General features: G+C 38.4%; 1 protein-coding gene and 1 long non-coding RNA gene across 4 annotated transcripts in view; one reads left to right on the forward strand and one right to left on the reverse strand.

Annotated features, from left to right (window-relative positions):
• LOC119860397 (beta-1,3-galactosyltransferase 2-like) overlaps window positions 1-23,771 on the forward strand; it is a 167,778-nt gene that overhangs the window by 112,926 nt on the left and 31,081 nt on the right. For 2 of the 3 annotated variants that reach the window (XM_038414051.2, XM_043490903.1), the window contains exons 2-3: window positions 11,098-11,208; window positions 11,401-11,545. The gene's annotated coding sequence lies outside the window, so the exon portion shown is untranslated. The remainder of the gene's footprint in view (window positions 1-11,097; window positions 11,209-11,400; window positions 11,546-23,771) is intronic. The other variant, XM_043490904.1, reaches the window with a different exon arrangement.
• On the reverse strand, window positions 463-22,732 carry LOC122455534. The gene is made up of 3 exons (XR_006273768.1): window positions 22,722-22,732; window positions 16,798-16,801; window positions 463-545 (listed from the first exon to the last, which is right to left on the reverse strand). It is a non-coding gene; the product is annotated as an uncharacterized LOC122455534 (long non-coding RNA).

Here is a 23,771-nt window from a genome sequence, read left to right on the forward strand (position 1 = left end):
AAATCCACCTCACCAAACTGCTTTTTAAATCAAAATATTTTTTCAACATTTTTGAAATAAAATGTTTTGATTTCATTTTGAAATTACTTGGTTTAGATTTTTTTCCTTTTTATTTTTTAAAAAAGTTAAAGCTCAAAAGTAAGTGGAAAGTTTTTGTAACTTTTCACCAGAAATGTTGAGGAAAAATTTAAGAACATAAGAATGGCCATACTGGGTCAGACCAAAGGTCATCTAGCCCATTATCCTATCTACCGACAGTGGCCAATGCCAGATTTCCCAGAGGGAGTGAACCTAACAGGTAATGATCAAGTGATCTCTCTCCTGCCATCCGTCTCCACCTTCTGACAAACAGAGGCTAGGGACACTGTTCCTTACCTACCCTGGCTAATAGCCATTAATGCACTTAACCTCCATGAATTTATCCACTTCTCTTTATAAACCGTGTTATAGCCCTAGCCTTCACAACCTCCTCTTTTCCAAGCTGAAAAGTCCTAGCCTCTTTAATCTCTCCTCATAAGGGACCCATTGCAAACCCCTAATCATTCCTAACCTTTGTTCCCTGTCTTTTAACCAGTTCTCGGTCCATGAAAGGATCTTCCCTCTTATCCCATGACAACTTAATTTACATAAGAGCCTTTGGCAAGGCTCTTGTCAAAAGCTTTCTGGAAATCTAAGTACACTATGTCTACTGGATCCCCCTTGTCCACATGTTTGTTGACCCCCTCAAAGAACTCTAATAGATTAGTAAGACATGATCTCCCTTTACAGAAACCATGTTGACTTTTGCGCAACAATTTATGTTCTTCTATGTGTCTGACAATTTTATTCTACTAATTTTATTTCAACTAATTGCCCGGTACTGACGTTAGACTTACCGGTCTGTAATTGCCAGGATCACCTCTAGAGCCCTTCTTAAATATTGGCTTTACATTAGCTATCTTCCAGTCATTCGGTATGGTAGCTGATTTAAAGGATAGGTTACAAACCATAGTTAATAGTTCTGCAATCTCACATTTTAATTCTTTCAGAACTCTTGGGTGAATGCCATCTGGTCTCAATGACTTGTTACAGTTAAGTTTCTCAATTAATTCCAAAACCTCCTCTAGCGACACTTAAATCTGTGACAATTCCTCAGATTTCTTGCTGGTTTATCAAAAATTATTTATTTACAATGCCAGCAAACTGAAAAATAAGTTATTTGCACATATCAAGCAGCCATCTCTTTGTCTAAGGATGATTCCACATAAATGTAATGTTTTCCAGGTTTAACAACACTCCCTTGTTAGCCCTCTGCTAGGTGCAAGAGTTACTTATGACAACCCTGTTATGGAAACTATAGGGCCAAGATGAAGCCCCAGAACAGCTTTAAAATCCCAGTGGCTTTCCACAAAACAAAATGGAGGTTGCCAATTGAAATACATAAATGCAGACATACAGTATATTAATCCAGCATGCATAGCCAATATTTTGAAAGTTTGAAGCCTAAAACTGTACTTAAGTTGTTTTGATAAAACAGATGATTTTCAAAGTTGCTGAGTACCTATGGCTTGCATGGCTTTCAATAGAAGCTGTGAGTGGTCAGCACCTTTTGAAAATCAGGCCTGGTTTATTTAGGGACCAAAGTATAAATCTAGGTGATTTGCTGTAGGCACCCTAGTTTTTTTGTGTGTGAACTCTCCTCCTCTGTCTCTGTTTTTAGCTCAATGGCTGTTTACACAAAGAGACCTGAACAAAGGTATATCCACCAACCATATAACTTGATAGTAATACGGAAATAAATTAAACTTGTGCACACTAGTGAAAACTCATAAGCAAATAAAACATGCCTGTAACAAGAAGGATATTTATAAATTAGGGTTCAGATGAGAACCACAAGAATGATTTAAGGATTAGAAAACATGATTTATAGTGCTAGGCTCCAGGAGCTCAACCTGTTTAGCTTAATAGAGAGAAGGTTAAGGGGTGATTTGATTAGACTATAGATATCTATATGGGGAACAAATATTTAATAATCTTCAATCTAGTGGAGAAAGGCATAACACGATCCAATGGCTGGAATGTGAAGCCAGACAAATAAAACAAACATTTTTAATGGTGAGGGTAATTAACCATTGGAACAGTTTACCAAGGGTTGTGATGGATTCACCATCACTGACCATTTTTAAATCAGGATTGGATGGTTTGTTTTTCCTCCTAAAAGATCTCCTCTAGGAATTATGTTGGAAGTTCTGTGATAGGTGTTCTAAAGGAGGTCAGACTAGATGACAACAATTCCAATCTAGCTTTGCAATCTATAAATATATGAAAACTCTGTGAGCTTCTTCCAGGAGAAGGATATACTCCACAAGTTTGCACTTAATGTTTCCTTTTAATTCTTCCTTCTCGAGTGCCACTGGTTGTGAAAGGGAAACCAATGCTCTTTTAAAGTTAATTTGCACGGTGAGGAGGTTTGGGAAGTAACCATTTCCATTAGAGAGTGGGCACCTTGAATACCCATTCCTGACGCCCTCTCCCCCTTGTAGCATGAAACTTGATCTTCTCAGAGCTCCGATGGAAGGGTATATGGGGAGGATTAATGAAATGATGGAGGTGGCTGTTACATATGCACCAATACTACTTTTTACGAACAAATCTTGCAGCAATAGCACTTCCTCTTTCCACTTCTCTCTTTATAGACCCACCTCTTTTTCTCTTTCCTTCTGCCAACAGAGGTGGCTGGAACAATGTGGCTTTTGTAATGAGGTACAGGATTAATGCAATGGTTTAAAGGTTTCTATGCTCTGCTGAATCTCTGAGCTAAGACAACCACTGTACCTAATGTTATGCATTTCATGGAAAGGGCAATTTTATTTAATTAGTATAAATGGAACTTTTAATGTTAACTATCATGCAAAATACTGATTGTGCTAATAAAACAAATTGGGGCAAAAGAAAAGGGGCGTGCAGTGATGAGAATAATTGCCACTGACTGCTATTTTAAAAAAATCTGAGTTTGTTGCTTACCGATACAGAAATACCTAGTGTTGCTACAACTTCTCTATTGCACAGTCCATTTACAATAGCTGACATTTGCCATAGGAATAAACACTTTCCTGCACTGCCAGTGATTGATGGGAAGTCTGCTACACTGAGTTTTGTAAGAGGAAATCTGAAATATCCATGTTAGTAGGTTCTGCATTTGTGACTAATGAAGTACATATAAAAAGAAAAGTCCTAGAGATTCTTTCTTTAATGTTCAGACTTGGGCTTATTGTATAACAATGATCTCCAGGACAGTTCCCCATGGAATGCAATTTAACAGAGATAACGCAATAGCAAGCTTAGAATACCAGAGCGTTCTCCTTAACTTACAAGAAAAGTCTGAATAGCCGTAGTTGTACAGTGACTCGCTCTGTTCTCACTTGCCTTTCTATAGCCCATCTTTCTAGGAACCAATACAACTCTAGGGGTGCTGGAAACACTAAGTTTTAAATTGCAAATATAATGAATGTGTGAACGAATAAAAGGGATTGGGCAATTTTGGTTCCTCTGTTTTGGGCGTTTTATCTTTTTCTGTGACTTAAGTAGCTGGAGAAAAGCTTTATATTGAAACTTAAAGCTGTTCCTGTTCCCTGACTTCCAAATATAATATCTTATTTTCTGAAGACAAGATTATGAAGTGCATACTCAGTGTTCATTCAGGCCTTTCTCAGGAAACAACTTCCATTCAATTCAGCAGGAGTCTGAGTAAACTCTGAGTAATGGCCTCAGAAAGTGACCGAGCAAATAGTGTGCTTTTTCTATATACCTGATAAGTCTGGGCAATTAAGTTCAGATAAAATAACTCTTCATCATAACCAAAAACATGAACTATACTTTATTATTTGTAATGCCCCCACCTATACATGCCACCAGAGCAGCTAAATCAGTGTTGGAGGATGGGGTTAGTTACTTGCTTCCCGAGAGCAAGGGAGGTCTTGCTACTCGGAAGTATTTCATAGGGCCTCCTGCAGTGCTGCAGCTTACTCATCACCACTCATTCTGGCCTGTGCCTAACGGCATGTTCTTTCCATGAAAGAACAGACATAAAGTGTCCTTGAAGGAGCATGCAGTGTGTGTCTGTTCTGTGCTATGCCCTGAGAACAAAATGGGGATCTAAAGAGAGCTGCAACTTAAAGAAAACATTTCCTATTTTTCGACCAGCTACGGAGCTGAACTTCATGCAGGGAGGGTGCTCAGCAATTTAAAGATACAGTGCACAGGAAGCAAACCTTATGACTGTTTGTTTCAAAGGTACTTAACTAGTTTGGTTCAAATAATCATCCAAATTTGTACAACTAGAGTGGAGTAAATACTGCAGAAACTTCTATGATTACTCTGGTGATTTTTTTAAATGTATCCACTTTTTATATAAGCTACCAATGGGAATTAAAAAAAGGGCCTAACTGGGAGGGGAATTCAAGGAATAATACAAAGGGAAAATCCACATTTTACTGAAGTCCTTTACTGAAAACTTTTATAAAATCCCAAAAGATGGGGCAAGAGAAACCACCTGCAAGGATCATACTGCAGAGTTGGTTTCATTCTTTCTACTGTCCTATTACAAACAAACCAGAAAACCTTATCTCAAGGGAATATTTGATTATTATCAGTTTTCCTGTGTCTGCAGTAGAATCTAGTCACATTTGCTAAACACCTCATTGGATCACAAGAGTGGGCTTGAGTGTGCTTGTAGATTTGCTTAGTACCACATAATTTTAGGAATGCAGAGTGGCTGCTTCCCATTGACACGAATGGACAATTGTAAAGCAGTTTTTTGGGGTTCGTTGGCTTTTACTGTCTTTGATTGTCATGGGTTGTAGATTTTGGAGGGCTCTTGGCTCCCCCTACTCAGGAAACGAGGTGACAAACTAAATTTTTAATTTATTAAAATAAAAAGAGCCAAAACCTCCCACATGTAAACTATATGTGATAACCAGCATAGAAAATTAGAAGGGGCTGACTGACTAAAACCAAATGGGGGTTAAACTAAGAGAATATAAAGCTGTCTTCCATCACCTAGCCATATCAATTCACGCTAAATCTTCATTTAGGTAGATGCTTGGACCAAATTGAGCTCTTTAATAAAAATGGTTCTTCATAAGGGACAGCAATAATCTAACTGGATGTTATCCAAACACTTATTAGCCAAACTTATTACTTTTATAGATTTTAATTTTAAAAAATCCCTCTAGTTTTAACACACAATTATTCAATTTATTTTTGCCTGTCTCCTCTTCAGTGAATGAAATGGGTCCATTACCTAGGATATTTATATTATAACTGTAGCGTGACAGCAGATGTTCATTCAAGTGAGTCACTAGCATGAATGCTTCTAGAAAGCAAATTTCAAGCTTTCATGCTTGCATGCCTGTGGCAAGCAAATTCTAAACTTACTTTTCACAAACATTTGAACCCAAAATCTAATTATAAGCTCATCCAGTCAAGGAAAGGAAAGAATACTAAGTGTCTTATGAGGAGTACTTGTGGCACCTTAGAGACTAACCAATTTATTTGGTCATTTATTAACAAATGTATTTGTTAGCCTCTAAGGTGCCACAAGTACTCCTTGGGTTTTTTTATGATAAAATCTAACACGGCTACTACTCTGATAAGTGTCTTATGTGGCCAATTAAAAGCAAGCAATGCAGTTTGAATTTTGGATTCTGAAGAGCAGCAATTTATCTAATTTCAGACAATAAATTTGAGAAAATCAACATCTCTCCACAGACATTTCCCAAAAAACTGAAGATTTGTTCAATAAATTATTATGTATTATTCAACCTGTTCTACTCAGAACTTTATGGAAATTATTTGAATCTCTTGCTTCTGCCAACAGGTTAGGAATGTCATGAGAGTGCTTCTCTAATGAACTGGAGTTGCCATGGGTTCCTGTGCAGTGGTTGTGGGGCAGAATCCTTCCCAGGTACTCACATCCAGGGTAGTCCAGTGGAGTCATTCAGTGATCATGACTACAGCCTAAGAATTAAAGCAGTGTTTGCAGCCTTTTTGTTGCTCCTTGGGAGGCATTTTTGGCAGCGGATTCACATAGTCATAGATGCACTGGCCATGTCCCACAACACTCCTGCATTTGTAGTTTCAAGAAAGCTGTTCTGGAACTTTAGAATTCCCCTGAATATCCCCTCTGTAGCTGGAACTCCATGAAAGTTCTATTGCCTTTAAATCCCACCACAGCCTGTTGTGGGATTTGGACTTGAAAGTGAAAGAAGCTACATATCACTCCCCTCTCTCCACACCTGTAGGATAATGAATCCCTGGGTCTACCCAGAGTTCAAGTTAAGTTGTTTTACAGACCATCATGATCCAACTGTCCTTTATTCAGCAAGAGTTGCCTTTGATATACGGTGTGAATAAAATACTTTTTTCCATTAAGTTGCAATGTTTCTAACTTTCATACATAGTTTGACAGAGAACATGAGAATTTGTAGAAGTAATAGCTAATGTAAGTATATGAGCCTGCAAGGCAGTTCAATGGGTAGGAAACTAAGTTACATGTTGATGTTGCGAAGTAGTATGCAGATGATACAGGTGTCTTTTGGTGCGAATTTGTACTAAGAGTTAAATGCATAAAATCTCTGGATTGCTTTTCTGAGGCAGGCTGTCTTTCTGTGTTTTATGGTAGAACATGGGCTATAAATGTCAAATGAATATTTGCATGCAGATGCTAGAGTTTAAATTTGGAAGAAGCAAAGTAGAAAGCTTGTAACCAAGAGCTTGTCTACTATAGAGTAAGCTCTTTGGAGAAAAGACTGTGTTTGTACAGTCCCAAGCTCTGATCCCAATTTGGTGCTTTTAGGCACTGCCTTAATATATAAATAATGTTTGTTAAAAGTATGAAATTTTTCAGTGTCATTTCAAGCACTCAGCCAAGCTTACCTCGTCTCCCTGCTGTTGGATTCAACCCTCACAAGAGGTGTTTGTTAATCATACAATTCTAATTAGAAAAAAAAGTTTGGTAAATGTCAAGAAATATATAGGAATTGAAACTTAATTGATGTTTCAATGCTTGAGAAAAGATTGGAAATAGTTTAAACAATTTATTGCACAGCCAGCTGTGAAAGTGACTTATAGTGACAAACTATATCACAACCCATTAAAAAAATACCCAAGCTTTTTGGGCATATTATGAGTAGTGAGGTAATAGATATTACATTTCTGCTGTACTTTAATGCATCTGTAATGTGATGACACTCAAACAGTCATCTGAATTGCCTATCAAAGGATCCATTTATTATTATTTTACATAAAAGGACATAAATAACTTGGTGTCACCATTTATGTAGTGAAATAAAATGACTATGGCAACTTACGTAATGAAGCAAAGTATTTGCAATACTTGAAATCAAAACTTCTAACAATTCTGTGCATAATCACTTTGCTACTTGAAAGCTCACTTCATGCCTCCCATTCTTCAGGAAAGAAGTCTGGAGAAATATGGGGTCCAAACCTGCAGTCCGTGGCTCAGTGACTTCAGTGTGAGTTTAGCCTAACCTGATTATAGGAACAGGTCCTAGATACTTATACCTCACATAAAATAGCAGAGTGTAGATTTAAGAAAGATGCCAGAGGACATCTTCCTTAACCTTCCTAATTTCAATTGATCACTACTGATTGACTGTGAATTAAAAAAAATGTGTATGAATATATTCTTTCTTTACCTGTTTCTCAGGAGTGACAAATGCTTTTGTCCATATCTTACGAAGGCCAACTTCCCCATTCATCAAAAGACAACCTTTAAGGTGGTGTTTCAATTTGATCTTGATCTTTTTCCCCCCAACTGTTCATACTATGAAATAGTAGACTTCAGAGAGAAATGACAGTTAAGCCTCAAGATGTCCATCATTTGTGCTCATGATACAAGAAAAATCCCTAGGTATTCACTAAGTTCTAGTTAGAGCTTTTTTGTATGTGTTCCTCTCTTTAGAAGTTCTGATAAAATAAGCCTAGAAAATGCTGGAGAATTTTCCACCTGAAAACATTTTGTTTATGATAGAAACCCAGCAATAAAGTGCTATTTTAAAATCTATGGTATAAGGTAAAGTCTATACACAGTATTACTGAATCTTGATTTTCAAAACTTCTGACTGTCTTTTTACTACTACCAAATAAATACTATTTCTGTCTTTTTGTGAGTAAAATTGGCAAGACAGTTGAATGCTATTTTATTTAAATTATTAATTTAGTTGAATTAATATATTGAAGTGTGACACCTGAATTTTAAAGCTAAGAAAGCAACATCTGAATTCTAAAACCAGATAAAAGTGGTATCAGACATTGATGTACAGTAGCAGATGGAAGATAATAATATGATACCAGGGGAACTGAGTGAAAAATTACAGGCATGCCTAAGTGCTTTTATATACCCAACTTAAACAGGTGATTCTCCATTTAATAAGTGAAATATAGCTTTTCAACTACTACATCACTTTTCATAGCTAAAACGAGTAAGAGAAACAGTGAGTCTAAATGGAGAAGAATGCAAATGACCCAAATGAAAAATATTTTATCGCCTACTTTGTTTACTAATTTTATATAATGATACCAGTTATTCCTTCAATAGTTCAACTACAGACCTCAGCTGCATTGCAATAAGTAATATCTTACTAAACTGTCTCCTCTTAGCTAAATAATTCTGTAATAGCAATCACAAGATCTTTCTCAAAATAATTATTACAATGTAACTCAGTATTAGGGGAAATAGTTTTATCTTGACAAAGAAGTATTTGTTTCTATGTAATGTTTTCTAATGGGTGAGTGTACCAGAAAAGTTGGCTTTATAATATTGTCTTCAAGACTAAATAGGTTGGGTCTTTTGGATATGACATTGCTACAGGGTTTTGGGGTTTTTTTTTGTTTTTGTTTTTTAATTGAACAGGTTCTTTCTATTGTGTCTGGCAGTAAAATACACCTATTTTTCTCTTCAAGATTCTTTGTGACTATTTGATATTTGGTCAAGTTCATACACAACAATGTATAGTGGATTGCCTAGGACAGTTTGAGTTTAGGGAATATCACATGAAAATGTCAATACTCTGAGTTCTAGATGGAGTTAAAAGGGTTTCCACAACAATGTCATTGCTAGAGCTGAGCAAAGTATGGATTGAATTCCTTTCTTTTGAGTAGTGACTGAATTTGTATAGATTTGTTCACCTAAGTCATACAGCATTGTTTCTGTGCTACAGTTAGAAGATTCCAAAATGCAGAAAGTGTGAACAAGATGGCTGTGTGAACACCTCCAGTGAAAACACCAAGGAATGCTCTGGAAATCTTGAATAATGTGTATTGCATCCAGTTATGATTGTATTATTCTAGATTCACATTAGCATAACTGAGAGTAGAGTTTAGGTTATACAGGTAGTGCCATCTATAGTTAATGTTGCCCAGCACATCCCAATGTAGAATGTTATAAATCAGACAGGCGTAAGCCTCCGGAGATCAAGTTTGCCATGTCTGGAGTCAGTCTCAGATTGATTTATTTTTTTAAAGCATCAGCGAAAACAATTCAGCTATTTCTTAGAAATGAGGTTAAGGAAAAATTCATAATTTTGCCCATGTTTAAAAAAAAATCTTACAGCCATTTAGGTGAGAACCTCTAATGTCTACCTCTAATGCTTTGGAACATAGTCTTGATTTTTTATTTATTTTTTGACAGAATGGGTTGCCATGGTGGAAGGGATATACCTCTTGCCATTCATGTTTATACTCACCCAAATTTGGCCAGTTTAAGAGCCTCTGAATACTCTGTTGGCACATACTCACTAGAAACTTGCTAGAATTTTGGCAGGTAAATCTTCCAAACATTGCATCTGTACTGATGCTCCAGCCTGGGACTATATGGTCTGAGTAGAACTTTCTTGCAGTTGCTCCTGGCATCTGAGGGTCACTGCTGTGTGGGCAACTTTTACTTCTGCACTTTTCTAACTTTTGAATGCTTGGCTTTACAGCCTTAATGTTTTCTTAAGAGTGTTTTTTATGTAATTTACATTACACTACAATAATTTGTGTATAAATTTTCACAGCAGTTCTGAATGTTTTCTGTTCAAGTAGGGGAAGAGCTAAACCACAAAAGGTTGAGCGTTTCGGCTTGAATTAGAAACTATACTCATCAAAACTTGTGGAAACTTAGCCAAAACGTATGTCAATAGTGTGTGGGGCTTCTTTGCTACATGTCCCTCCTGACATGAGTAGACTGAAGGTCTCCTTTTAAGTCTCTTGGTGGGGGAAAGACCAGTGGCTTTTTATTCTCTTCTAAGCATGTTCAGGGCATGGCTGGGCATTTCATTTCCCTGTCTGGCTTTTCAGAATCCACTAGTCAGGCCCACACTCCATATTCTCTCCCCCAATGTCTTATGACTTGATAAACCACCTCCTTTTGTGAAGGGACCCTAAATAGTCCTTGTACCAGTCTTACAGCTGTAGCATGCTTTTACATTAACACACATGCAATCTTGGATGCTCTAATATAAAATGTAACATGTGACAATCTTCCTTCTCCAACTAACCAGTTGGAAACCAGCAGGGGAAATTGACACTTCTAATTATCAATGCAAAGATTTATTGTGGACATCTCAGTACTTTAGAAACAGTTTAATACTTTTCCAGTTTGGGTTTTGGGCAGCAGCATATTTTATCTGAACTGGGACTCCCATTCCTCAGAATAGGTGGTAGAAACCAAGAAAAACTGCTGCTTCTTTCATTTTGGGGGGGAAAAAAAGTCTGATACAACTGTGTTGGGAATAGAGCTTGAATTTGTTAGAAAGCTCAATTCTATTGTGAACAGCATGTTGCAACTGTCTGGCCTTGATCCTGTAAACACACATCTGCCTGTCCTTCAAAGTTACTGAGACAACTCATTTGCTTAGAGTTAAACAAGTGTGTAACTGTTTGTAAGATCAGGGCCTAAAAGTGAAATGTATTTCACTATATTTTTATAATTACATAAATACCTTCAGAGTGCCAAAATAGGCATGTCCCAATGATTAAAAGAAACCAATGTACTGTAACCAGGGAAAATCACAACTAAATGAACCCCAATATGCCTCTGTTTCCCTTTTACAGGTACAGGTTCTTGGTCTGGTTATTACCTGAGGAAGCAGCTCCTGTGCTCCACCCTCCCTCACAAGTGTGGTGTGGGAAAGAAGAGGAGAGACAAAAGCTGTGTTGAAACAGGTAAGTGTTGCATTAAGGGTTGTTTACATAAAGGCATACGGGGAAAACCATAATAAAATGCATAAACTCAGTAAACAGGGGACTGCAACAAAGGAGCTTGAAGCTTAGACCTAATATACCCCTCCCTTGGCAACAAGAACAAAACAAATCCCCAGTATAGCCTACAGCTAATCAGATGTCACCTATGGTCAGGCCAGATGGTAATGAGCGATTGGTCCAGGACCTTCTACCCTTGGGCCAAATGCTGGCCTTTGGGGAAGAACATTGGATTTTGGCTGCTGGATCGTGACAAGCCACTGGAACCGAAGCTGCTGACTGGTGGACCAAAGGAAGGCAGGTAAATTGATGGTTCACAGGATCCTTTACAGTTTTTGATCCGGAGACACGCGCAAACCTGACTGCACGTGGCTGCCTCCTGAATGGACAGTGCCGTGCTGAAATGGGACAGTTCCTTATAAGCAGTGAGTGGCGGGAAAGTTCTCAGGGGATGGCAGTTACAAGGCAGTTCCAACTGGTTTGAACCAGCCCTCGCACCACAGCTTTGGCACCTTAATTCTCCCGCCTCTGCAGACAAAATGGAGATTCGGCTCCATTTTGAAAAGTACCAAAGTCCATATTAATAAGGGGAAACCATATACAAATCTTATCCTAAACATTTTAAATTACTTATTATATTAAGTCACCAACAGTATCTAACATTATATGGGTTTGTGTCAACTCTAAAAGCTCTGTACTGCACATTAATAAGGGTAATCTAGGTGTATTAGTCTGGCTTAATGACTAGAAAACTTTTTAAAGTTGTTTGAAACAGCTTTACAAAGTGAGCCTGAAACTTAAACCTTTAAAATCCAGTCGTACCTTGTACATAATCAAAATGCACCAATTACATCACTTCAGTTCAATTAGCATGCTTGTTGTTAGCTATTGTTTGTTATACCAAAGCCGTAAATATTTAATTGGCATAACTTATATATAAAATTACCTAGGAACTGATCAGCTTATTTGCTAAATAGGCTAAGCACTGAGGGAAAACACAATTTTTTATATACTAATCTACAAAAAAAAATGCTTTCCTAATGGATAAAAAACCTTCCTCTGTTACTAGAAAGTACAAAGGTGTCTCCTGGACTTCCAAACAAATTATGAGGAATTCATTGCTTAGCAATAACACAGTGAGATAATGGTTATAAAATGCCAATTATTCACATTCATTTAATAAAATAGGTTTATAATGCGTAAACGTCGGATACTTCACTCTTTACTAAAATGAACCATTATGGGATGCAAATTACTCTTAACTTGATGTATAGAAATTATAAAACTGTTAATTTTCAGAACCTGTGCAGCAAAGTGTAAAATGTGCTGTGTGTTTTTTTTACAGCTCTAATTCAGGACAATTTTTAAAGGTGTAATCCATGACATTTACATGCTATATTCCATTCAGTGCTTTCTTATCTATTTCATATCCCATTAAAGGCTACCAATCTCATCATTAAAAAGGCTTTATGTCACGGACAAAACTTCAAAATGGATAGAGGACTGAAAGTACAAGAGTGCAGCTCAGTAGCTTTGTCTCTCTTTTCACCTCTTTGCTAATAATATGACCATGAATCTAAATGCAAAGCTCTGTACATCTTGTACTATTACCCATTGCTTTTCACTGCGCTGAAACTACATCTATCCCTAGCTGCTTTACAATGACAGAAAACTTACTTTTTTTTTTCAAATGAACTACAATGTTCAGCATTTATTAAAAAATAGAGGGTTGGAATTTATGGGCCTTGAGGATAGGATAAGACGCAATGGGCTTAAATTGCAGCAAGGGAGGTTTAGGTTGGACATTAGGAAAAACTTCCTAACTGTCAGGGTGGTTAAGCACCAAGTAAATTGCCTAGGGAGGTTATGGAATCTCCATCACTGGAGATTTTTAAGAGCAGGTTAGACAAACACCTGTCAGGGATGGTCTAGATAATACTTAGTCCTGCCATGAGTGCAGGAGACTGGGCTAAATGACCTTTGGAGGTCCCTTCCAGTCCTATGATTCCATGATATGAAGCAGGAACTTTGTTACAAGAGCAGTCCCACTGAGTTCAGTTGAATAGCAGCTTATTACAGAAGAAGTTCCATTGAGTTCAATGAGTTCTCTCCTGGAGTAAGATACTATTCAGCATGAGTAAGTGGTATAAGAATCTGGCCCTCAATTCTGACCCTTTCAAGAGGTCCTATTAAAATCAGTGGGGCACCTTGTGGTGTAAGGTACTACTTAGCAGTAGGGAGTGTGGAGGAATCTGACCTAGTGTGATTAGATGTATAAACATTCAATGCTATGTAATTTTTCAAAGTGGACTTTGAAAATTTAAAAAAGATAATTTGCTTATTATTTATAAAACAATATTCTTTGAAAAGATGAAGGTCAATTTTCATTGAATGCTTAAGTTTTCTCTCCATTCAGAATGCCCTGTCAGCCACAGGTTTAAATATAAGGGATATCAGTCTTCCCAAAGGATTTCAACTATCCTGGTGACTCAGAGAGAGAGATGGGAGCCCAGATATCCAGGAACCAATCCTGCTTATAAAGCAGATTCAAACCTTTGGCCTTGTATTCATATGTAGGTGTGATTCAACGGTGTGATTGAGGCTCTATTGTAACAATGTTTACTTAAACTAGCATAACTAACAAATGGGCAGCTATATTCTGTAGCTGATGTAATTTACAAGAAGTCTCCATGTGTGTCACCAGTTAGAATGCATTGTAGTAACAGTGTAGAAGTAGTGGCATCCATTATTGTTGAGGTCCACTTCTGAAAGGCCACACATGTCTAGTAGACACTAATAAAAAGGAGCTTTTGGCTAATGACCCCTGGGATTCAAGAAACAATCAAGGATCCAGCAACATTGCCAGTTTTGACCATTTTGTACTCAGATTTCACAAGATTTGGCAAAAATCTCTCGCAACGTACATTCATGGTTTTATTCCCAGCCTGTTTGCATCACGTCTTTCTCCTCCAGCCAATTGGCTACCATTCAGGTACCATTCTTGGCTTCAATATTCAAAGTATCATCTGTGTTTGAGAGCGCAATACCATTGGTGCTAACCCTATCAGCATCCAAACCAGCATTCTCCTTCCCTCCCACCTATGCCTGGCACCCCCTCCACCATTTTCCAGCCCAGGAACCTCACCCAGTACAGCATCCACCAGTAGCCTTACTTCTCCCATCCTGGCCCACTTTTAATGGCTTTGGGCAGGGTAGCCCAGTAGTACTCACTTCCATTTCCTCCTTTCCTCCCCCAGGTACTCTAGGGGGATGAGAGGAGTGAAAATATTTGCTTCCTCCCTTCACCCTGAACTTGATCGGACATTCCTCTACCCCAGAATACCTACCTTGTTCTCTTTCTGTATAGTCTTCTACAAAGACAGGTTAGTGGACAGCAGCAAGTAGCACAGTCTGGGCTCTATTTGAGCATAAGCTTTTGTGAGCTACAGCTCACTTCATCGGATGCATGCTGTGGAAAATACAGTGGGGAGATTTTATATACACAAAGAACATGAAACAATGGGTGTTACCATACACACTGTAACGAGAGTGATCAGGTAAGGTGAGCTATTACCAGCAGGAGAGGGGAAAAAAAACCCTCTTTTGTAGTGATAATCAAGGTGGGCCATTTCCAGCAGTTGACAATAATGTGTGAGGAACAGTAGGGGGAGAAATAAACATAGGGAAATAGTTATAATTCTTATTGTCTGATTTGTGTTCATTTATTCTTTTACATAGAGACTGTCCGGTTTGGCCAATGTACATGGCAGAGGGGCATTGCTGGCACATGATGGCATATATCACATTACTAGATGTGCAGATGAATGAGCTCTGATAGTGTGTCTGATGTGATTATGCCCTATATCTATTCAGGGGACATGATCATAGGGCCTAATCACATCAGCCACACTATCAGAGGCTTGTTCACCTGCACATCTACCAATGTGATATATGCCATCATGTATCAGCAATGCCCCTCTGCCATGTACATTGACCAAACTGGACAGTAAAAGAATAAATGGACACAAATCAGACATCAAGAATTATAACCATTTCCCATGTTTATTTCCCAGGTTTTAATGGCTTTACCTTTTAAGGGTTTAGGTTGAATTATCCCACTGTTCAGTTATCAAATTCATGAGATGGTATACTTCAGTTTTCCTTCTTATACAGCAGACCAAGTTTTTAATGTTTTTTTCTGCTGTGCTAAGCTTTAAGTTTATTCACAGGTAATAGCTGAGAAGCATCATTACCATATGATCTTAAAAGGTTTTTTTTTTTTAAATCACATACACTGTACATTGTTTCAACTCAAAGCTCTTGATAACTTTTACTCTGTGCAAGGTGGTGTCAGGAAATAATCAGGGGAAACACGGCCGTCTGACTGATAGATGGCTGGCACAAACAGGACAACACAAGAGTGCTTTCACTTAAAGCTAAACTTTACTTAATTTCAAGCACTTACACACATCCACAACCAGTTAGTGAAATACCCCTAACCCTCGATAATTCCCAAACCTGAGTCTGGCTCTTGAGTGGCACAATGGCAGCTCATCTGCTGGTGGGGAACACAAGATGCATCCAGAGGGAGAGTCTCTGAAGAGCCCTTTCTGAGAAGTCCAGTTACCTCAAACTTTTCCCTCTTATTTATACATTAGTAATACAATGACATATCACTTAAAGAAAACTTGCTAAGCAAGCACTTTTTAAAAGATCAAGCAAGAGGTTTCCTTATGGTTATCAATTAACCAGATATGTTTTTTTCCCCCCAGAGTCTCCATGTCTTGGGACCCTGACAGACACATTCCTCAGGGTACATTATCGACAAGCATCCTGTTTTTCCAAAATACATATATCAGTAATTTCAACATTCTTAGCAGGAAGGATGAGGGGTCAAGCTGCCCTGTCTATGGCACCCCAAATCCCCTCCCCTCCTGCTTTGGTTATGCTAAGGCCACTGCATGACCAATTTACGGCCTGCTAACTTGACTACTTGTAGCAATAAGTAATAGTGGTTTCAGGCACTTTACTGGCTTGCCAAAATCTCCCCATACACCAGGAGTCTATGATATTATGACTACGCAAGTCAAATCTGGATTCATTTTTAACTGATGAAATTCAAAACAAAGAAAAAGGAAAAATCCAAATAATAAGATTCATGATGCTTATAAAACCTTATTTTTGCACTGGAAATCCCTTAGGTAATATCCAAAAGTATATCTGTTTCTTGATTTTAATGTAGGCAAGTAATTATGAGGATGAAATAATTGTTTATTCTGTAACAGCAGCTTCATTTGGAGTATTCAAAATAAAAGGAAGGATTTTTTTTTGGCATGAATTCTTCCCCTAATTGATATTTTTGAATGAAAACCCAATTCATAGCTGTTAAGAAGAAAGGGGTCTTTTGTTCTGCAATTTATATTAGAGAATATCTGATTCATTTATATTTTTTAATTAAAAGTCCTCCCAAAACTGTGTTATTCAGATCAAGTGCTACAAAAATTAACATAAATGTAATTACAGGTCTTGATATGTGGGTAGTTCATAAATAACTAGTCTTTCGAATTAGTCTCTCGGAAAGCCTTATTATGTTGATTCCTGTAAAAGCAGCAGGATTCCAGATGCTACTGATCATTCTGCCTCTCTCTCCCCCCCCCCCCCCTTTTTATTAATGTCATCAGAAATGTGCATCATTTATTTCAGCTACACATGCCACACATATCTTGATTTATATCAAAGTTTTCACCATTCTCCAGAGGCATGAACACAAAGTTCCCAATCATGCATTGGGATCAACACATGGTATAATCCCTGCACCCACAAGCAACCCCTTCGAAACCTTTGAAGCATTTGCCCACACAGGACTCATTGGAGGATTGGGGCCAAAGAGATAACTTAATGGGAAGGAATGGGGTGGGATGTTCCAAGGACTACATGGGTCTTCAGATAATCTGATCTGTGCACATGGTTGTTCAGACCAGGATACATTTATTTTTATTCTTCAGGAAAATTTCTACAGAATTTAAAATAATATATCCTTCCTGTGGTGGAGTGTTTTCTTTGAATGTTTGTTTTGTTTGTAAAGCATCCAACAGAATTTAATAGATAACTCTTCAGTGTATTCCATTGAGATGCAGGTCACTTTACTGTGAATGTAGGATTGAGCCAGAAAAATCAGGATAAGTGGACTGACTGCTGCCATCCCTGTAGTTTGGCCAGTAACATCAAGAAGCTTGCCCTAGCCACTGAGTTTGCCCACTGGAGTACAGTAAGTATAATAAAGCTCCACAAACCATTTAAATTGAGGACTAGTTTTACGAAGAAAAGATGCAGAAAAGTCAAAATAATACAAACAAACAAAGGGTAACTGAGGCCTATCCCACTTCCCCCTGCAGGTGGGAAGAGGGCACGCAGTTCCCCACGAGGCAGCCCTTCCTGACTATCACATTGTCCTCCTGCCAGATCCTCAGATTAAACCAGGAGCACTCCTTTATATAGTCTGCAGGCAGTCACATGATGCTTAGTCCGTGGTCTATTCTCCAGCACATCCAGTCTGGAGATGATAATTCCCAGCAACTTCTAGTCTTAAAGGGTCACATCATAAAGGAACATGGTGGTAGGATGCACACAGGGTTATGATCAAGACCAGTAATCTGTTCTACTCACCCTTAGTAGAAATTCCCAACTCAGGATCCAGTTTTCAAAAAAATGCCAGGGAAGCCACTTACTCTCTAGTTCTTCAAAGGTTTGCAATTTAAAGGGAAAGAAATTTTTCTCTTAGATAAGGATCTCTTAAAATTTTCCATTTAAAAGTCTAAAATTTAAACAATCAAATTCAACAAATATATGAAGTGAAAAATATATACTACTGGGATTGTATCCATCAATTCCAACCTCAACTAAAAGAATCTGCACTCCTCTAGACACTCTGCATAGAGAAGTTTGTAATGATTTAACCACCGTGTATAAAAAAAGAAAAGCACTTTAGGCATATCCTTTACACAGAATGTATTCAGAATTACATTATAACAACCCTACTGGGCAATAATGTTTATGTTATATATATCTGCAAACCTCTCTCACTTCCGAGAATAAACCTTTGTTCAGTTGTGGTTAGATATGTAAAGTTAGATTCAGGTTTTCAGGTTGTGTGTGTGGTAGGCCAGGTTAATAAAAGGACTGTGGCACTGATGTATATAATATTTGCAGTATCTAGCATAATGGGAACTTGGGTCTTGATTGGAGCCTCTACATGTTACTATACTACTAATAATGATGACTCAGAAGAGTGAAAGTTTCCACGCTCACATTACCAGACAAAATTCAGCTCCAAATAGTAGTAACAACTACCAAAAAAACAACAAAAAACACCCCACAAACAAAAACAAAACAAAACAAGTGTGTTGTCAACCTCTATGAAATCCAGTGGTTAATGGACAAATGTCCACATCACAGATTCCACTATCACAATTTTTATTCTTATTGACCTGGAAACTGAACTTCCATCTCAGCACAAGTCATGGTTTAAGCACATTGCTGGAGTAGTCTGAAAATTTTTCACTAATGCTGCCTTTTACCATATACCTTCTGAGGAAAAAAAAGAAAATTGTACTTTCAACCTGACACCTTCCAGAAGCACCATATTTATTTATTTTAAAAAGATTGCTAAAGTAAGTAGTTTGATACATAAAACAAATTTCCGGTTCTGTTGGATTAAAACAGGTTTCTAAAATGTTGCATGTAGAGCTTTTGGGTACAGGAATTTCCATTCTATAGGAAATTCTGATTTTTCAAAAAATGTTTAGAATTGGAACAAAAGACACAAATTCCATACTTTCCCATAAAACAAACATTCAAAAATGGAGATGAAACATGTCAATATAAAATTAATCAAAACAAATTTGAATTTTATATTGTAAAATATTAAATATATTACTTTTAATATTGTGATAGAATATAAAACTCACAATGAAATGTGTTGATATTGTCAAAATTAAACATTTAAACTACAGTATTTCTCTTAGAAAGTTTTATCAAAATTGACCCATTCCCACAGAACGTTTGTCTTTGATGGAAAACTCTGTCAATTTTTTTCAGATTAGAGGGGAATCCTCATTGCGTGTATTGTTTCATGTGCATTACAATTTAACACATTTACACATATTGAAAAGAAATTGTGCTTTTCAACATGAAGTAAAAATGTGCTGCAAATCTGCTGTTTCAGCTTTCAGGTCTAGACTATTATAATCGTTCATGTTTTTTAAGAATATATTGGTTTATTCCCTCAGATGGACAGCTGGGATTTAACATGCTTAGTTAAGGAATAAATTTTGGATCTCTCACGGTCATTGACAATGCTATACTAGATTTATTTCCTGATAGCAGGAAGGTACTAACATAGCAGGCTAACTGGATAGGTCGCTGATAGGAAAAGATAACAGTTTAAATCTCCAGCTTCTTACTATTGCCATGACAAAGCTTTCTCTCAGTCTTTCTTCACAAAGATACTTTTGCAGTCTTAGTTTTTCAGAGTGTTGGCATCTAAACGTGCTTCTTAGTGTATGCACAACATGCCTTAGGTGGCACGTGACCAGGATTCATCACCAAATTTGGTCCACTGGTTGGATCATTAGCTTCCCCATCCCAGGACAGGTAGTGACAGGAAGTGTGACTTGAACACTGATCCATGCTGTCAAAACTACCATTCCTTGTGAACATTTTCATGGGCATTTGCAAATTTAGACCATGATCCTGTATTGTGATCCATGTGGGAAGACTGTGGCACCTGTGTGGAACCCCATTTATTTCAATTCCAGTCATTTTGGTCCTAAATGCAGTATCCAATCGTACTGTTTCTGTCAGAGATAGAATGACTTATCTGACATTTCCATACCTAAATCAATGAGCGATTCAATAGCGTAAACCTGAATTGCTGGTACACACAAAAGATAAAAGGCATTTTTTAAATGTATCTATTAAGATATATAAACAATTGAGCACCAATCCAGGCTCTGGGTATTCATACACAATAATTTTCACAGTATCTTAACAGGCTGCTTATCCATTCCATCAATAGATATACATATATTCACCAGCAACCATAGTAAGCTAAGCCTCCCTCACTGGCAGGTCACCTGTAAAGTGCAATAGGAGACAGCCTGTGGGCTAAACTCAAGTTTGCCTGAGCTCTCCTCCTCATCCTCGTTCCTGCAACTTTTCACAATTAACATTTCTTTTATCTCTTACTGAGCTTCTTTGTCAGGTTGAACTTGCCTTTGAATAGGGCAAACGGCCTTGAGTAGAAGGATATTTCCAGATGACTGAGTTTATATGGTTTCAGAAATTCCCCTGTAGGTAGACTAATAAAAAAAAACATATTCAAAGAAGTCACACACATGAAGATAGAAAGGCACCGAAGAGGGATAATGAGAAGAAATGAATACCAAAAATAATCAATGATAGAAAGTTTCAATTTTTAGAAAGACGAACTTATCATTTGTGGCAATTGCCATTTAGGCCAACTCATGGCCTGTTTTAAAGCTGTTGCTGTCTATTCAGTACATGACTGTACATTCTACAAATCCATCTATAATACCAAAGATATTAAACATTGAGGGATGGAAACAATCAATAATAGTTCAAAATGTTGAATAAAATCATTGTTGTTAAATTAGTGCTAGTCTCTAGGGTGCCACAAGTACTCCTTTTCTTTTTGCGGATACAGACTAACACGGCTGCTACTCTGAAACCGGTCATTATACTTATATTCTATTGTAAACCTGTGCCCATTGGAATTAATTTAACTGCTTTACCAACATTGCTTGTACAGCTTGATTTACAGAACCAGCTATATACTGCAAAACAGGAAGGGTGCAGAGTCATGGTTACCGTGACTCATAATGCCAATGAAATTGAATGGGTATTTGCAAGAATTGGCCAAGTCCTGTCACACCACTGGTGGGAAGTGTTATTGGGATGGTCCCGCACTGGCACAGGCATCCTGAATTTGGCCCTACACCCCATCATAGTAATCTTGGGTTGCCAAATAATAGTTATTGTTACCAGCCTAATGACATGCTGGACATGGCGCAAAATCCGGCAATTGCAAGTCCCACGACAGATGAATCAGTTGTTACTGCCACCGACACTTATACCCCCAAGAGAAGAACATATCAAACTTGTCACCCCTCCCTTAAATGGGAAAGGAGGATACAATGATCTCTTGTCAATTGCTATGCTGGTGTGCTGAGTATGGAATGCCAACAAGAAGATCATTTGCTTGGTCTTGGCTGAAAGCCTTGAGCTTTTATTGGATCTCAACTCAATTGCATCCAGAAAAGGTGTAACAGCAATCATATAAAGGTCCCCTTGTGTGAAAGGAGACCTTTAAGGAGGGGAACAGTTCAGGGAAATTTTGGCAAACCAGTAAAGTGCCTGAAACCACTATTGCTTATTTCTACAAGTAGTCAAGTCAGCAGATCATAAATTGGTCATTCAGTGGCCTTAGCATAACCAAGGCAGGAGGGGAAGGAGTTTTGGGTGCCACAGACATGGCAGCTTGACCCCATGTCCTTCTTGCTAAGAATGTTGAAATTGCTGATATATGTATTCTAGAAAAACTGGACGCTTGTCGATAATGTACCCTGAGGAAGGTGTCTGTCAGGGTCCCAAGACATGGAGACTCTGGGGGGAAAAAAACATATCTGATTAATTGATGACCATAAGGAAAGCTCTTGCTTGATCTTTAAAAACTGCTTGCTTAGCAAGTTTTCTTTAAGTTATATGTCATTGTATTACTAATGTATAAATAAGGGGAAAAAGTTTGAGGTAACTGGACTTCTCAGAAAGGGAACTTCAGGGACGCTTCGGGGACTCTCCCTCTGGATGCATCTTGTGTTCCCCACCAGCAGAGGGGCTGCCGCTGTGCTATTCGAGAGCCACACTCAGCTTTGGGAATTATCAAGGGCTGGTGTTTTACTAATCTGCTGTGGATGTGTGTAAGTGCTTGAGACTAAGTAAAGTTTAGCTTTAAGTGAAAGCACTGTTGTTTTGTCCTTTTTGTGCCAGCCATCTATTGGTCAGATGGCTGTGTCTCCCCTGATTTATTTCCTGACACCACCTCACACAGAGTAAATGTTGTCAAGATCTTTAGGTTGAAAGAACCACGGATAACACTGGGCTCTCAAGAATGTAACCACCGAGATTAGGTACATCTACACAGAGACCCAGCTCCCTTAGCTCTCCTTTGCCTTATGAGAGCATGGCTTCCTCAAGAGGACCAGGACTATAACAGCATATGGGGAGTTGCCACTGCTGTGATCTGCAGAAACTTGTAGCTGGATTTCCACTTGAAATATTATCCCATCTGGGGAGAGCCAGCCACACACTGTTTGTTGCAACACCTCCCATCCCTGAATATTGCCCCATGAAACCCTGACCCGGTGAATGAAATTCCATGTAGGATAGGAGATAAAAACTGCTCTTCTCTTTTGTCAGTTTCTCCCCGCTCCCACCCCACCCCCAATGTTTTTCATGTTAATGGGATTAATATTCTGGAACAGAGATCGGCAATGTTTGGCATGCGGCCTGCCAGGGTAAGCCCCATGGCGGGCAGGGCCAGTTTGTTTACCTGCTGTTCACTGCTCCAGGCCAATGGGGGCCATGTGCCAAACATTGCCGATCCCTGTTCTGGAATAACACAAGTTTTGTAATTTAAAGCAGGGTGTCACTTTCCATTTGACCACAAGATGGAGCCATTACAAAACTATTAATTTCTGGTGCCTGCAAACCAGAGTGATATTTTTGTATTTACCAGTGTTTGTTATACAGAGGTCTGTTCATGGTTGTTTATGGTTTTAAGATGAACACCCCTGCTTTCCCCAAAATTACTATTAAAAGTGATTAATGTCTAATTTATCTTTAAAGGGTGAAATGTTAGCTGTAGCTCACGAAAGCTTATGCTCAAATAAATTTGTTAGTCTCTAAGGCGCCACAAGAACTCCTTTCCTTTTTGCGAATACAGACTAACACGGCTGCTACTCTGAAACCTGTCATTCCACAGTATATGTCAGATGGAAATAATCACTTTGGCCTTGCAAGGAAGTTTATTGCTTTGTCTATAGTTGCACTGCCTTCTGCTGAAGGGTGACCATATGTTCCGTTTTGGCCTAGACAGTCCCTTTTTTAACCCCTCTCCCAGGGGTCCTGACTTTTTTGACAGCCTTGTTGGGGGGTGGGCGGAATGCCAGCCTTGCGTGGGGGACAGGCAGGCTGAGCTGTGATGCCAGCCCCAGCCTTGCATGGGGGTGGAGGGCAGGCCAGTGAGTTGCAACACCAGTCCCAGCCTTGTGTAGGGGTGGGAGACGGGCAGGGTGAGCGGTGAGCCCCACAAGGTGTCCCATTATCCCTTTGGGAAATATGGTCACCCTTATTTTGCTGTCATTACTCTACTCTCATGAACTAAGCAGTGCAGGGCCTGATCAGTATTTTCACTGGAGTCTGCCAAGGAAACTGAGATTGGAAAATAT

The sequence above is a fragment of the Dermochelys coriacea genome, chromosome 8 (genome assembly GCF_009764565.3).
Source record: "Dermochelys coriacea isolate rDerCor1 chromosome 8, rDerCor1.pri.v4, whole genome shotgun sequence".
Taxonomy (NCBI): Eukaryota; Metazoa; Chordata; order Testudines; family Dermochelyidae; genus Dermochelys; species Dermochelys coriacea.